General features: G+C 39.8%; 1 pseudogene; it reads left to right on the plus strand.

Annotated features, from left to right (window-relative positions):
• Positions 1-3,973: 3,973 nt before the first annotated feature.
• Positions 3,974-13,871, plus strand: part of LOC119054731 (charged multivesicular body protein 1B2-like) — a 36,169-nt pseudogene continuing 26,271 nt past the window's right edge.

Below are 13,871 nucleotides of genomic sequence, written 5' to 3' on the forward strand. Positions count from 1 at the left end.
GGGAGGAAAGAAACAACAAATGATAGATTGGTGCTGGAGTATCCATTCAGGGTCTACAAGGACTGATTTTTTTGGAATGTATATTGAGTTTTAGGATCTAAAATTCTATGGCAATCACAAGAATTTGCTTCTAGTTGAGAGATTTGGCCACCCAAGGATGAATCTAGAGATTTAAATTACATCAACCAACAGTCATTGAGCTCCTGATATGACCTGGTCCTCAGCATCCCAAAGCATAGTCCCTGCCCTGATCTGAAGAAGAAAATGATGCCTAAATTGAGCAAACATATAATGAGATTCTGTGATCGTTACTACTGAATGAGGTATAAATAAAGCCTCAAGAACAATTTTGATTGAACAGGTGAGCCAAGATGACTTCAGAGAATAGGAAGCATTTGAAAAGTTTGGTTACATAAACTGAAGTTCTCAAAAGTTAAGGACAAAACTATTTTCAACAGAAGAAACAGCATGAAGAGGGGCACATAGGCATGGAAGTGCAGGAACTTTCCTTCCTCAGCACTCAAACAGAAGTTGTGAAGTGGAAGCACTCTAACAGGAGATATGAGAAGGAAAGGCAATGGTGTGATCATGGAAGCTGAATAGCGTGGGTTTGAACTTTAGGGCAGTGGAAAGGTCTTTCTACAGAAGTGATTTACACAGATTAACATTTTAGAATGATGATTCTCAAATCGCGAAACTATGTGGCAGCAGGAATTCCAGGTGGAAGACATCATCACTCTCTGGGTTAAGGAAGGAACATAGGCAGAAGAGAGAGTTTACCAAGGAGATAACCCCCGGGATGAGTAGAGATCCATGTGCTGATTGCAAAGGACACATATGTATGGCACTGTCAACAGAGCTGATCCATACCTGAGCCCTGGGTTCCAACAAGGGTCAGGAGCAAGCTGGCATCTCAGAGATACCTTTCTGCTTGGAGAACCTAGTGCAATGACTACTCTATTTTTCTGTGACTTCAGAATATGGATGGAATAAATATGCTTAATTCTCATTTTTTTCTTTTGTGAAAAAATTAATACAAATAATAAAGTAAAGCAATTCATACTTTGCTAAAGAGCAAAGATTATGCAGCCAGTACTTAGTCCCCATCCCACCTCTTACCTCAACGAGTCCCACTTGAAAAATTGGGATAGAGCAATACCTATCTCTCCATATATGGTACAGATGGGATGAGATGTTTTTTGTGTTTTAGACCAATTGTGAGGCCCATCCCAGGCCCATTTCTGCCTGTCTCCCAGTCAAAATGAATACCATGCTCATGGTCCCAAAGTCCCCCAACATTTGCCACCACAGTCACATGGTTCCCTAACATGGATAGTTGCATATCTCCCTCCCATAGCAGGGCCAGACTTCAGACGGCTTATACTGTGCCAGCCTCAGTAACAGCCACTGCAGCCTAACCTGGCCCACTGCTCTGGTCACCCCCAGTAACTGCCCAGAGAGGGTGAGTAACACATCCCAGAAATGTGAAGGAGTTAATGCCCTTGGAAGGGTTTTTGTCCATCATTAGGGTCAGGAGACAGGAAGGAGTGCACCAAGTCAAAATGGTTCCTTTCTGAGATTTCCTACATGGCCAAGCAACCTACTGTTTTTTAAATTTTTTATTATTGAGGTGACATAGGTTAATAAAATTATGCAGATTTTAAGTGCACAGTTCTATAGCACATCATTTGTATATTTTATTGTGTGTTCACCACCCAAAGTCATCTCCTTCCACCACCATTTACCATCCCCCCTTTACCTTCTTTTACCTCCTCCCATCCCCCCTTTCCCTCTGGTAATCACCACACTGTTGTCTGTGCCTATGAGTTTTTTCTGTTTTTTTGCTTAATCCCAGCTCCTAGCTCCCTTTTCACACAGCTCCCAACTCCCCTCCTTTGTGACAGCTGTCAGTCTGTTGTCTGTATCTATTAGTCTATTTCTATTTTGTCTGTTAGTTCGTTTCATTCCTTAGATTCCACATATACATGAAATCATATGACACTTGTCTTTCTCCGACTGGCTTATTTCATTTAGCATATTACTCTCCAGGTCCCTCCATGCTGTTGCAAAAGGTAAGATTTCCTTCTTTTTAATGACTAAGTAGTATACCTACTCATCTACTGGTAGACACAGTCTGCTTCCAAATCTTGGCTATTGTGAATAATGCTGCAAGGAACATAGAGGTGCATATATTTCAAAAATGATGTTTCAGGTTTCTTCAGACAAATTCCCAGAAGTGGAATCACTGGGTTGTAAGGCAGTTCCATTTTTAATTTTTTTGAGGTAACTCCATACTGCTTTCCACAGTGGCAGCACCAATCTACATTCCCAGCAACAGTGCAGAAGGATTCCCCTTTCTCCACATCCTCGCCAACATTAGTTGTTTGTTGATTTGCTGATGCTAGCCATTCTGACAAGTGTGAGGTGATATCTCATTGTGGTTTTAATATGCATTTTTCTGAGAACATAAGCATTTTTTCATGTCTATTGCTCATCTGTATGTCCTCTTTGGAGAAGTGTCTATTTAGGTTCTTTGCCCATTTTTTTAACTGGATTGTTTATTTTTTGGTGTTGAGTTGTATACAGCCTACTGTTTTTCTTGACAAGCTGTAGCCAGTTCAATAAAGTGTCATCTTGCATTTGCTTTTCCTCTTTCTCTGTCTCACTTCTGCTTTTTCTCCTCACTTTTGCTCCCTGGATTACATTTACCAATTTAACGTCTCCATATCAGTTTTGCTTCTGACTCAACATTCTAGGAAATCCAAGTTATATTAGCAAGATCTATTCTGGGTACATAGTAGGTCCTCGATTCATGTCCTCTTTCTTCCCTCTTAGCTATATATTTCTTTCTGCTTGTACCTCATAGATTTTTGTGAGGCTCAATTGAGATAACACATGTAGTACTTAGTGAACATCAATTATGCTATGCAAATGTAAATCATCATTACAAATTAATTGACAAAACTGGGCTAACCAATCAAGTGGCTCTGCTTTGACATGGTGAACAAGGTATACTTGTTCTTATTCACAGTGAGGGAATGATTGCTGTCACAGTTTTTTACTAGCTGAGCCACCCTGAGAAAGTGGCTTCTCTTCACTGAGCCTCAGCTTCCTCATCTCTAAAATAGGGATAACAATATCTAGTTCATCTCATTGTTATGAGGTTTTAATAAAATCATGGGTGTGAACTTGCTTTGTAAATTCTGAAGTATTATGGAAATGAAAGGGGTATTGTTACTACCTGAGAGGTAGCAGCTCAATAAATACTTTTCAAATAAATGACTGCTTGTGAAATAAGAAGACTAATTCAAGGAGTTCCCAGTGTCTTGATGTAAATGAGGCATGCCTCCTGGTCCTCAATATATAAATCTCCCTGAGAATTCGGAGCAAGAAAATGGAAATCAGAAGCCTTATACTTGGTGAATGTATTAGCCATTAATTCCCTGGATATTGCAAATGCAGTCCAAGTGTAAGGTGTGAATGACAGTGTGTTTGAAGAGATAAAATATATAATCAAGCCACTTACTTAGTTGACACAAGAAGAGTTGGCAACCTCTTCAGGGAATTAAATAACTTATATTTGTTGTTTGTATACCTTTTGTGTTATATAATATATTCTTTAATCTTCCAAAATGCCTTATGAAATAGATGAGTTTCCTCATTTTTAGTTAAAGAAACTAGGATTTAGAGAAGTTCAGCAACTTGCCTCAAATCTAAAGCTAAAAGTTTTGTAAAACCAGTATTTGAAACAAGATCTGTCTCACCCCAAATCTGTACTTGTTCCTCTGCACCAGGCTGCTGTCTGAGACTACTGCCTTCCCTCTTACTCCATTTTAAACTGCACTCTCGACAAACCTAGGTTCCAGACCACCCAGGTCGGGACTAGAATGGAACCCTGAGCACCCACATATCAAAACTGTGCTGTTATCCCGGGCTGTTGCCTCCCAAGAAAAGCTGTAGGACCACGCTGAATATGGAGAAACACCTATTTAACTTGAAGTTTGCTACAAAAGAGCTTAACAGGAATGGCAAGAAATGGGATAGAGAAGAAAAAGCCAACAGATGAAACTTAGGCATCGAAAGATGTCCAATGTGAGTGTGTGTGGTATGTGTACACGCATTACACACCATACACTCATGAACCTTTTTTGAGCACCTTATGTGTAATACTGGGCACCATATGATCCTATCAACATTATGTATTTTAATCTCTGCAATTAAAATTTCAATTAAAAAAAGAAGAAGCCAAGATTAAAAAGACCATTTAGAAAGGCAATATAGAAGTTGTAAGAATACATACTGAAAATGCAATCCACCAGAGGAACCAAGCAATTAATTTCTTGAGAATGAGTGCTAGGGTGGATGCTGTGGCATTCGGAGTCCAAACTGCAGTAACAATGAGCAAGGTAACCACTTCACACCAATCAGAATGGCCATCATAAGCAAGTCAACAAAGAACAAGTGCTGGCCAGGTCGTGGAGAGAAGGGAAACTTAGTGCATTGTTGGTGGGAAAGCAGACTGGTATGGCCACTGTGGAAAACAGTATGAAATTTCCTCAGAAAACTAAAAATGGAACAGCCTTTTGACCTGGCAATTCCACTGCTGAGATTATACCCCAAGAATCCTGAAACACCAATTCAAAAGAATATACACACCCCCATGTTTATAGCCAAGTGTTGGAAGCAACCTAAATGTCCATTAATAAGTGAGTGGATCAAAAAACTATAGTACATTTACACAATGGAATACTATGCAGCAGAATGAAAGGAGGAGCTCCTACCCTTCGCAACAGCATGGATAGATCTGGAGAGCATTATGCTAAGTGAAATAAGCCAGGCAGTAAAAAACAAATAACATATAATTTCACCTATAAGTGGAACCTAATCAACAAAACAAACAAGCCAGGAAAATAAAACCAGAGACATTGAAATAAAGAACAAACTGACAGTAACTACAGGGGGAGGAGAGGGATGGATAATGAAAAAAATAAGGGAATGGCCATCAAGGAACATGTATGAAGGACACATGGACAAAGTCAGAGGGGCTAGGTTCGAGGGTGGGGGGCAGGGTGGGTGGGGCAGGGGTACATGGTGGGGTGAAAATGGAGACAACTGTACTTAAACAACAATAAAAAGAGAGAGAGAGAAAGGAGAACAAATAATGAGCAAGGTAACCAAGTCCATGGCAGGTGTAGTTAAGTCTACAGATGTTACGTTGAGGAGTATGAACCTTGAAAAGATTGCCCTGATGGAAAAATTTGAACACCAGCTTGAAACACTGGATGTTCAAACACACACAACGAATGGAAGACACATTCGTATATATGAGTAGCACTACAACAACACCACAAAAGCAAGTGGATATGCTGCTTCAAGAAATGGCAAATGAAGCTGGCCTTGATCTTAATGTGGAACTACCACAGGGTCACACAGGGTCTGTTGGCACCAGTGTTGCTTCCACGAACAGGATGAGCAACCACAGAGACTTACTAGTCTATGTGATCAAATGCAGTTTAAAGAACTGGTGCTTTTGTTTACTTCACCTGCTTCTGAAATATTTTGTGTGTATATATAGACAAGTTTCACTCTGGTTACACTAAGAACAGCCTATGTTACAGAGTGCTTAAACACTATTCATATAGAATCCCTGGCTGGTGTAGCTCAGTGGATTGAGCGCGGGCCTACGAACCAGACAATTGAGGTTCAAATCCCAGTCAGGGCACATGCCTGGGTTGCAGGCCAGTTCCCTGCAGGCCAGTTCCCAGCAGGAGACGCACGAAGGCAACCATACATTGATGTTTCTCTCCCTCTCTCCTTCCCTTCCCCTCTACAGATAAATAAATAAAATCTTTAAAAAAAACACTATTCATATAGAATCCTTTCTTTCACCATCCTGTGCTTTCTAATACTTTTAAGAAATTCCAGAGAGTTTCCACCTTTACAGACTTTACAGTTTTGTATATTATGTGGAAAAGTGTGGGGGACTTTTTTTGGTAAATGACTTTGACCAAACTAGCATGAGTTTGTTGTATATGAAAATTCTTCCTCAAAATTGCATCAAAAATCTAGCAACGAAAATACTACAAAAGAAAATACAGAATAAAGGTATTGGTATCTTTTTATTTAAAAGTTGTTGTAAGTCTGCATTCACATGTGATGCATAAAAATAATAGCAGGGAAAACATGTTTACTTAACATGCTTACATAGCCAAAAACACCTCATTTAGTGTTGTATGATGGAAATCTATGTTGGTGTTTTTGTTTGTTTTTGCAGTTCAAGCACAAATGCAGTCAACTTTTATTCTGTATTCATCAGCTTTTAAATTTAGACTATTATTATTGGAATTTTTACCCAATAATTTAATAACTATTATATGAATTCCTGAAATTAAAAAAATTTCATTGATAATTTTTCAATGAAACTAGAAAAAATTATAGTAATAAATTAAGATTTGCTTAGTTTTTTAATTTTTTCTTTACTAAGTATTGCTGTTAATAGAGTAATTTAACTTCTATATTTTCAAATGAAATTGAAACACATTTTATTTTATTTTTAAGTATATTTTATTAATTATACTATTACAATTGTCCCATTGTTTTCTCCCCTTTATTTCCCTCCATCCTGCATCCCTCTCCCACCAGTACTCCTCCCCCCTTAGTTCGTGTCCATGGGTTCTACATATAAGTTCCTTGGCTTCACCATGTCCTGTACAACAGTACAATTAACCTTATCCTGTCTATTTTGTATGTACCATTTATGCTTGTTATTCCCTGTACCTTTTCCCCCATCCTCCCTTTGCCCCCTCCCCATTGATAACCTTCCATGTAATCTCCATTTCTATGATTCTGTACCTGTTCTAGTTATTTGCTTAGTTCATTTTTGGTTTTGTTTCATTTTTTTAGGTTCAATTGTTGATAATTGTGAGTTTGTGGTCATTTTATTGTTCATATTTTTTATCTTCTTTTTCTTAGATAAGTCCCTTTAACGTTTCATGTAATAAGGCTCAGTGAAGAAGAACTCCTTTAATTTGACCTGCTCTGGAAAGCACTTTATCTGCCCTTCCATTCTAAATGATAGCTTTGCTACATGGAGTAAGTAATCTAAGTTGTAGGTCCTTGCCTTTCATGACTTTGAATACCTTCCAGCCCCTTCTAGCCTGCAAGGTTTTCTTTGAGAAATCATCTGATAGTCTTTATGGGAACTCCTTGGTAGGTAACTACCTCCTTTTCTCTTGCTGATTTTAAGATTCTCTCTTTATGTTTAATCTTGCCTACTGTAATTATGATGTGCCTTGGTGTGTGCTTCCTTGGGTCCAACTTCTTTGGGACTCTCTGAGCTTCCTGGACTTCCTGGAAGTCTATTTCCTTTGCCAGATTGGGAAAGTTCTTCATTATGTTTTCAGATAAGTTTTCAATTTCTTGCTCTTCCTCTTCTCCTTTTGGCACCCCTATGATTCAGATGATGCAATGTTTAAAGTTGTCCCAGAGGTTCCTAAGCCTCTCCTCATTTTTTTGAATTCTTGTCTCTTCATTCTGTTCTGGTTGAATGTTTATTTCTTCCTTCTGCTCTACATCGTTGATTTGCATCCTGGTTTCTTTCCCATCACTGTTGGTTCCTGTACATTTTCCTTTATTTCACTTTGTATAGCCTTCACTTCTTCCTCTATTTTGCAACCATACCATTTCTGTGAGCATCCTGATTACCAGTGTTTTGAACTCTGTGTTGGCTCTCTCTTCCTCACTTAGTTCTATTTCTGAAGCTTTGATCTGTTCTTTCTTTTGGGCCATATTTCTTTGTGTTGGCACACCTGTTATGTAGTAAAGGGCGGGGCCTTACGTATTCACCCAGACAGGGCAACCGAGGTCACTGTGTTGTGATGCTGTGTGAGAGTTGGGTCCAAAGGGAACAATGCCACTTACTTGGTTCTCTCTGTCAGCTTTCATGGTCATGCAGCCAAGAGAGCCAGCCTTGCCACGAGTCCTTTCCACCCTGGCTGCCCATCTCCACCCCTCCTACCAGTCTGGATGAATGTTTGTTCTTTAACTCTTTGGTTGTCAGACTTTCATGCAGTTTGATTTTCTGGCAGTTTTGATTATGTTTTGTTTTTAAATTTGTTGTTCTTTTTGTTCTGTGAGAAGGCAAAGTGTATCTACCTACACCTCCATCTTGGCTGGAAGTAGTCTGAAACACATTTTAAATGATTCTGCTATTTCTATTCCACTCTTGGTACACTGTATTTTAAAAGATCAATTTACAAGGCCTTAATATGATTTACATTTTCCATAAGCTTGTTGACAGCTTTTTGAGAATCTTAGCCTATGGTTTTTTTAAAGCAACCAACAAAAAATAACAAAGAAAACAAAATTGAATCAACTCAAAATACAACTACCATAAGCCCTAGTTAAATCTGGTTGTTCCTTTATCTCAAGCAAAAACTGTTTAATTACTGGAAGAAATTAAGTAGAAATAAATGTTAGGATAAAATGTATTGCCTAGCCATGAAAATAACTTCCAGACCAGTGGAAGTTGGTATACAACAAAGGTGCTGAGAACACAGAAGTGTTCTAAGGTCCAAAGATGTCTAGACTCTGGAAGGTCAAGATCCTTGGGTAAAGCATTTGACAGCCAACTGTACTGCTTTACATTTTCCCAAAAATATTTGTTTTATCCACCTAAAATAAATAAGTGTCTGCAATTTTTTGCTGTATCAGTCTCACATGTGGAGAAGTGACCAAGTTATGTTTTCGCTAAGATACTACTAATGTAGGTTAAGTATATAAGGTGTTTTTCATTACTTATTTCATGATTGATTCATGAAAGAATTTTAATATTTCACTTACTCTATTGAAGAGCAGATCTGTTTAGAAAATCTTTTCATTGTTAAATCATGAACGCATTCAAAGTGCAATTATGGAGACTTTTTTGCTAAGTACTCACCACTCATATATGTTTGCTACCATAAATGAAAGTGTGTATAAAAGAAGATTTTCACTGATTAGTGAAATCATAAATTAGTCTTTTGCTAAGTTTCAGTTAAATCTATTTAACTTTCTTCCTTGGTACTTGACTGTATGGTATGACCTCACTGTGGGAATCTTCCATTTTGTTTATAATTGAGGCTTTGTCCTTTTTACTTAAAGGCCACATTTGTTTGTATCAGATCATCCTGGGGAGGCATAGAAGAGATTATTATTGACTAAAATATCCATGAAATAGTTATCTTATTTTCCATTGGTGGGAATTGTAGTTTTGGTTCTTTTGAATTCAATAAAAAGTGTTAATTGTGAAAAAAATTATACTCTCCAAAATCTGCTTGACACCAAAAGTGAGTACCTAGAACCCCAAGGACCCATTGATTACCCTTAACCAATAGCGCTCAAGAAAAAAAATATATCTATATCTGTATATAGCATTTACAATTAGTGTTTACCAATATCCATGGTGTAAATGTTCTTACCATGGCTGAATTAAGCTAGCAACTTGACATCACTGAATGCCAAGTTAGAAAGAGATGTACACAACCCGCTGTCCCAAGCTGGCATGCACTGCATCCAGCCCACCACCCCCTTCAGCTAGGATCTCAGCTTTCCACAAAGCACTCTGGAGTAAGAGACAATGATTGTCTCTGTCTTCAAATCTGTTTGTTTATTGTTTGCTTACAGTTTCTTTGGAAAGAAAGCATGACCAATTAATAGAACACTCTGTAATACTCTGTAATCTTTTTTTATAGCTTATGCTAACACTCAGCTCCGGGAAAAAGCAGAGGTGAACAGATTAAATCTAAAGCCAGTAGCAATATAAACAGGATAATTGGAACAATTGTAAAATGGAAAAAAATTTTAATCATCGAACTATTAAAAATATATATAAATATAAATAGGTGCAACCCTTTGGGGAAGCAGTAGAGTAATAAGCATCAAATTGTAAAGATGTCCCTATTTTTGAGTAGTAATCCCATCTATAGAGTTTATCTAAGTTACTGGTCCTAAAAGCAAAAACTAAGTGAATAATCATTCGCTGTAGTGTTAATCTATAGAAATAAACAAAGAAATAAATAGAACACCTACAAACAGTCTCAATATCCAACAATAAGTAATGGTTAGCTTAAGTGTTTACAGTAAACAGAATAATAGCTTCCCCAAGATATCCGTGTCTTATTCCCTGAAGCTTATGAATATGTTACGTGACATGAAAAAAAGAGACTTACTTTGAAGATATAATTAAGATTACAGACCTTAAAAATAAAGTGATTGCCTTTGATTATCTAGATGGACTCTGGGCTGTTTTATGCACCCTTAACAGCAGAGAACTTTTCCCAGCTGGAGCAGACAAATGAGGCAAAGGGGAAGTCAGAGACATTCTAATGTAAGAAAGTTTGATGCACCATCACTGACTCTGCTATGGAAGGGCCTGCATGCAGGAACCAGAATGTGGCCTCAGGGAGGCAAGGGCTGGCCCCAGGTGACAACCAGCAAAGGTGCAGGACCTCGGTCCTACAGCAGCAAGCAAGTGAGTTTTGCTAATAACCTGAATGAACTCAAAAGTAAATTCTCCCCAGGTAAGAGCCCAGGCCACTGACACTTGATTTTAGCACGTGAGGCCCAGACTCCTGGCCTACAGAACTGTAATGTAATACATTTACATTGTTTTAAGCTGCTAAATTCACAGGAATTTTTGTGACAGCAATAGAAACATAATACAGTACTCTTCATCCATATGAAGTAACATCATATTATATTTTTAAATGATCATTGTAAAGATCCTGCAGTAACACAGAGTTCTTCTCAATATGAAGAGAAGTGAAAAAATAGATTGCTATGACCTCTCAGGTAAAAAAATATATACATGTATGCAAATAAAGGCCATTACCAAAAGAGAATATGCAAAGATGGAAATAATTAGGATTTGGAGAGGGGCACTTCTTTAAGGGCCTGGCATCAGCTTAGGGGAACTTGCATGGACCTGCCTTATAAGAAGGTCCTCACTTTTTCCGGAGCAGTGGCATTCCTCAAAGGGACCCAGGTACTCAGGAGCTGCAGCCGCATTACTGATACCTTCTCTTCACCGACAGCAGTGATGAAGTCAATGGATAGAGCCTTCTCAGTGCTAAGTTACTCTATGGTATTTTCATTTTTAAAGCTATGACACCTGCTAATGCTTGGCCAACACTCACAGCTACCAAATAAGGGTACAAACACCCATGAATGGGAAAGGAAGACTTGAAAAAGGATGATCCCGTTACCTGTGGCAGCTCTGTTTTTCATTTGTGGCCATGGTTTTTCTATTGCCTGATGATATTTTTTCATCTGGGATTTGTCATTTGTTTGAATTAAACTCTCTTTGCCTTTCAGAAGCACTTGTCTGCAACCCGGATTGCTAAACAAATACTGGTGATTCCCTTCACCTCACCCCAACTGCTTCAGGAAGGAAGAAGGGGATGGTAGGTGCAAACTCTGCCTACAATAGTATGTTCCAAGGTGAACAGAACTGACTGTAACAAAAGAGAAATTTCTGTTTACACAAAATGGTTCAAAGATCACATGTGCTCCCCATGCAGCTGGGGGCTGGGATAAGGACTTGTGTAATGCTGCAGACCAAAGCTGCCTCGAACTGCTTATTGTTGGAGTAACATATCCAAAATGACAGAGGCAAGTGGTGTCCACTACTGGTGTCTGATGCAGACTTCAGAAGTGGGCACTTTCACTGTCAAGTCACATTGGAGAGTGATAATGTGCAAATCATGCATGTCCAGGAGAGAATGATCAAGAAAGCAATGACTGCTAACTTCTTAGAGGCCCAGCACTGTGCTAAGCACTTTGTTTACCTCATTGATGTCCCCACTGAACAGATGCAAAAGCTGAGACAACAAGAAAGAGAAGTGGCTTGCCAGAGTCAACACACAGCTTTCCCCACACAGCTCTCTCTGCCTGACATTTCCATTGTATTACATTACATTTCAGACACCAAGAAAGTGAGGGATCAGGAAACTGAGTCATTTAAGGTGTGACTCAGCACACTGGGGATATCTAACTATGAAGAAGGGACACCAGAATAGGCACAGAAATTGGCCTCAGATTTCAGAAGGGCCGCCACAAGTAGAAACAAGCAGAACACTTCTATGTAGCTTTAGCTTTGATGATAAGTTTGGTGGGAAGTATGGGGGAGAAATAATGAGACATAAAAGTAACTCTAGCAATGACAGCTAATCAAAACTTCAGTGGGAGGTAGGGCCTGAGTTCCCTGGCAGGAGAGGGATCAAGCAGAACCTGCACCTGCAGCTCTCAGGCCCACACCATAGAAGGCGGATTTCTACATTAGGTGGGAGGTCCTTCCCACCTGGGAGATGCTGTGAGCTCATGAGTTCTGATTCCTCATTATGCCTACAATTTAAGGGAAAGGAAACTAGCATTTCCAAAGTCCTCATCTGTGCCAGGTAATACGCCAGGCCTTCCTCGTATATCATACATGTAATCCTTACAACACCCGGCTCTCACCTTGCCAGATGGGCAACGAGGCAGACCTCACCTATCTCTCCAACTACACACACAGATTCAAGTTCATTGCAGTCAAAATTTGTAGTGCCTGTTTCTATGGCAAGTGCCATACAAAGAGAATTGGGGGTTGAAGCAATAGTCCTGGCCACCAGCTACCCTAAATGACCTGTCTCCTGGCTCATGCTCCACAAAGGGCCATTCTTGCTTCCAGGAGAACATCGACTGAACCCAGAGGGCAGAAAGAGGGGAAGGGGAGAGAAGCCAATATGTGAGCACAGTTTTTCCTAGCCTGAGGAACGGAGATGTTGAAGCTCTGTGCTTGTTTTCGTTGTTAAGATTGGTATTTTATTTGTGTGTGTGTCAATTAATTGAGTGCCGAAATGGAAGTCATCTTTCCCAATAGGCAGGTCTTGCTCCAACTAAAATGGATACAGAAGAATACAGGGTCAGGGGATTCCCAAGACAATTCCTCTCTTTCTGGAGGCCCCAGCAGACCCTTAGCCTAGCTCTCCTTCCTGTCTTCATTCCTGCTTTCTTCCCTGGCAGCTGGCCTGTGGCAACCCAGAGATGCAGCCAGATGGGCAAAGGAGAATGGAGGGGAAGTGTCTGTGTAGGAAGCACCTCTGTGCAGATATGTAGAGCCATATGACTGCAGAGAATATATATAGAGAGAGAGAAGGAGGGGAGAGATGGAAAGAGGGGAAGGGAAAGCAACAGGGAGTGGCTGAATGAGACAGCAGTGGGGAGGATGAGGGAGGAGAGAGCAGAAGGGTGGGAAAAACAAGGAGACAGACAATGGAAGGGGCCAGGGACCAAACAGATGAAGTGAGGCATGAACATCGATTAAGGGAGAGGCCAAATGAGGAGGTATAAATACAGGAGTGTTTGAGGGGAGTGAGGCCTCCGGAAGATAAAGGGAAGCACTGCCAAAAATTTTAAAGTAGGCCAAGAAGAAAAGATGAAGAAAGAGAAGAACTGTTACTGAATGCCAGGTAGTTGGAATTTGAAGCCCACACCCTTTGCCACTCCACCGTGCTGCTTCCCAAGCATTGTGCCAAGAAGTGGAACCAATATGAATCTTGGCTCATGGGAGGGGTCTATGTCTCAGCCTGTCCACCTGCCCCAGAGTGCCAGACCTTCCCCCTTGGACCAGGTAGACCCACCACAAAGGCTGGTGTGAATGGATCCTTCATGATTAGGAGTAATGCCCTCACTGCTAGAAATTTTCCACCACAAATCAGAGTACTGATTCGGAGTGTAGTGAGGGGTAACTTCTCCATTTAAATCCAGACCCTGATAAAAAGAGTATTATAAGCAAGTGGTGGACACAGAATGTTTGTTTGAATTTATACCTGGGCTATTTATTGCTGTTTGGT

The sequence above is a fragment of the Artibeus jamaicensis genome, unplaced genomic scaffold, assembly GCF_021234435.1.
Source record: "Artibeus jamaicensis isolate MK-2021 breed Jamaican fruit bat unplaced genomic scaffold, CSHL_Jam_final scaffold_1964, whole genome shotgun sequence".
In the NCBI taxonomy this organism is placed as follows: domain Eukaryota; kingdom Metazoa; phylum Chordata; class Mammalia; order Chiroptera; family Phyllostomidae; genus Artibeus; species Artibeus jamaicensis.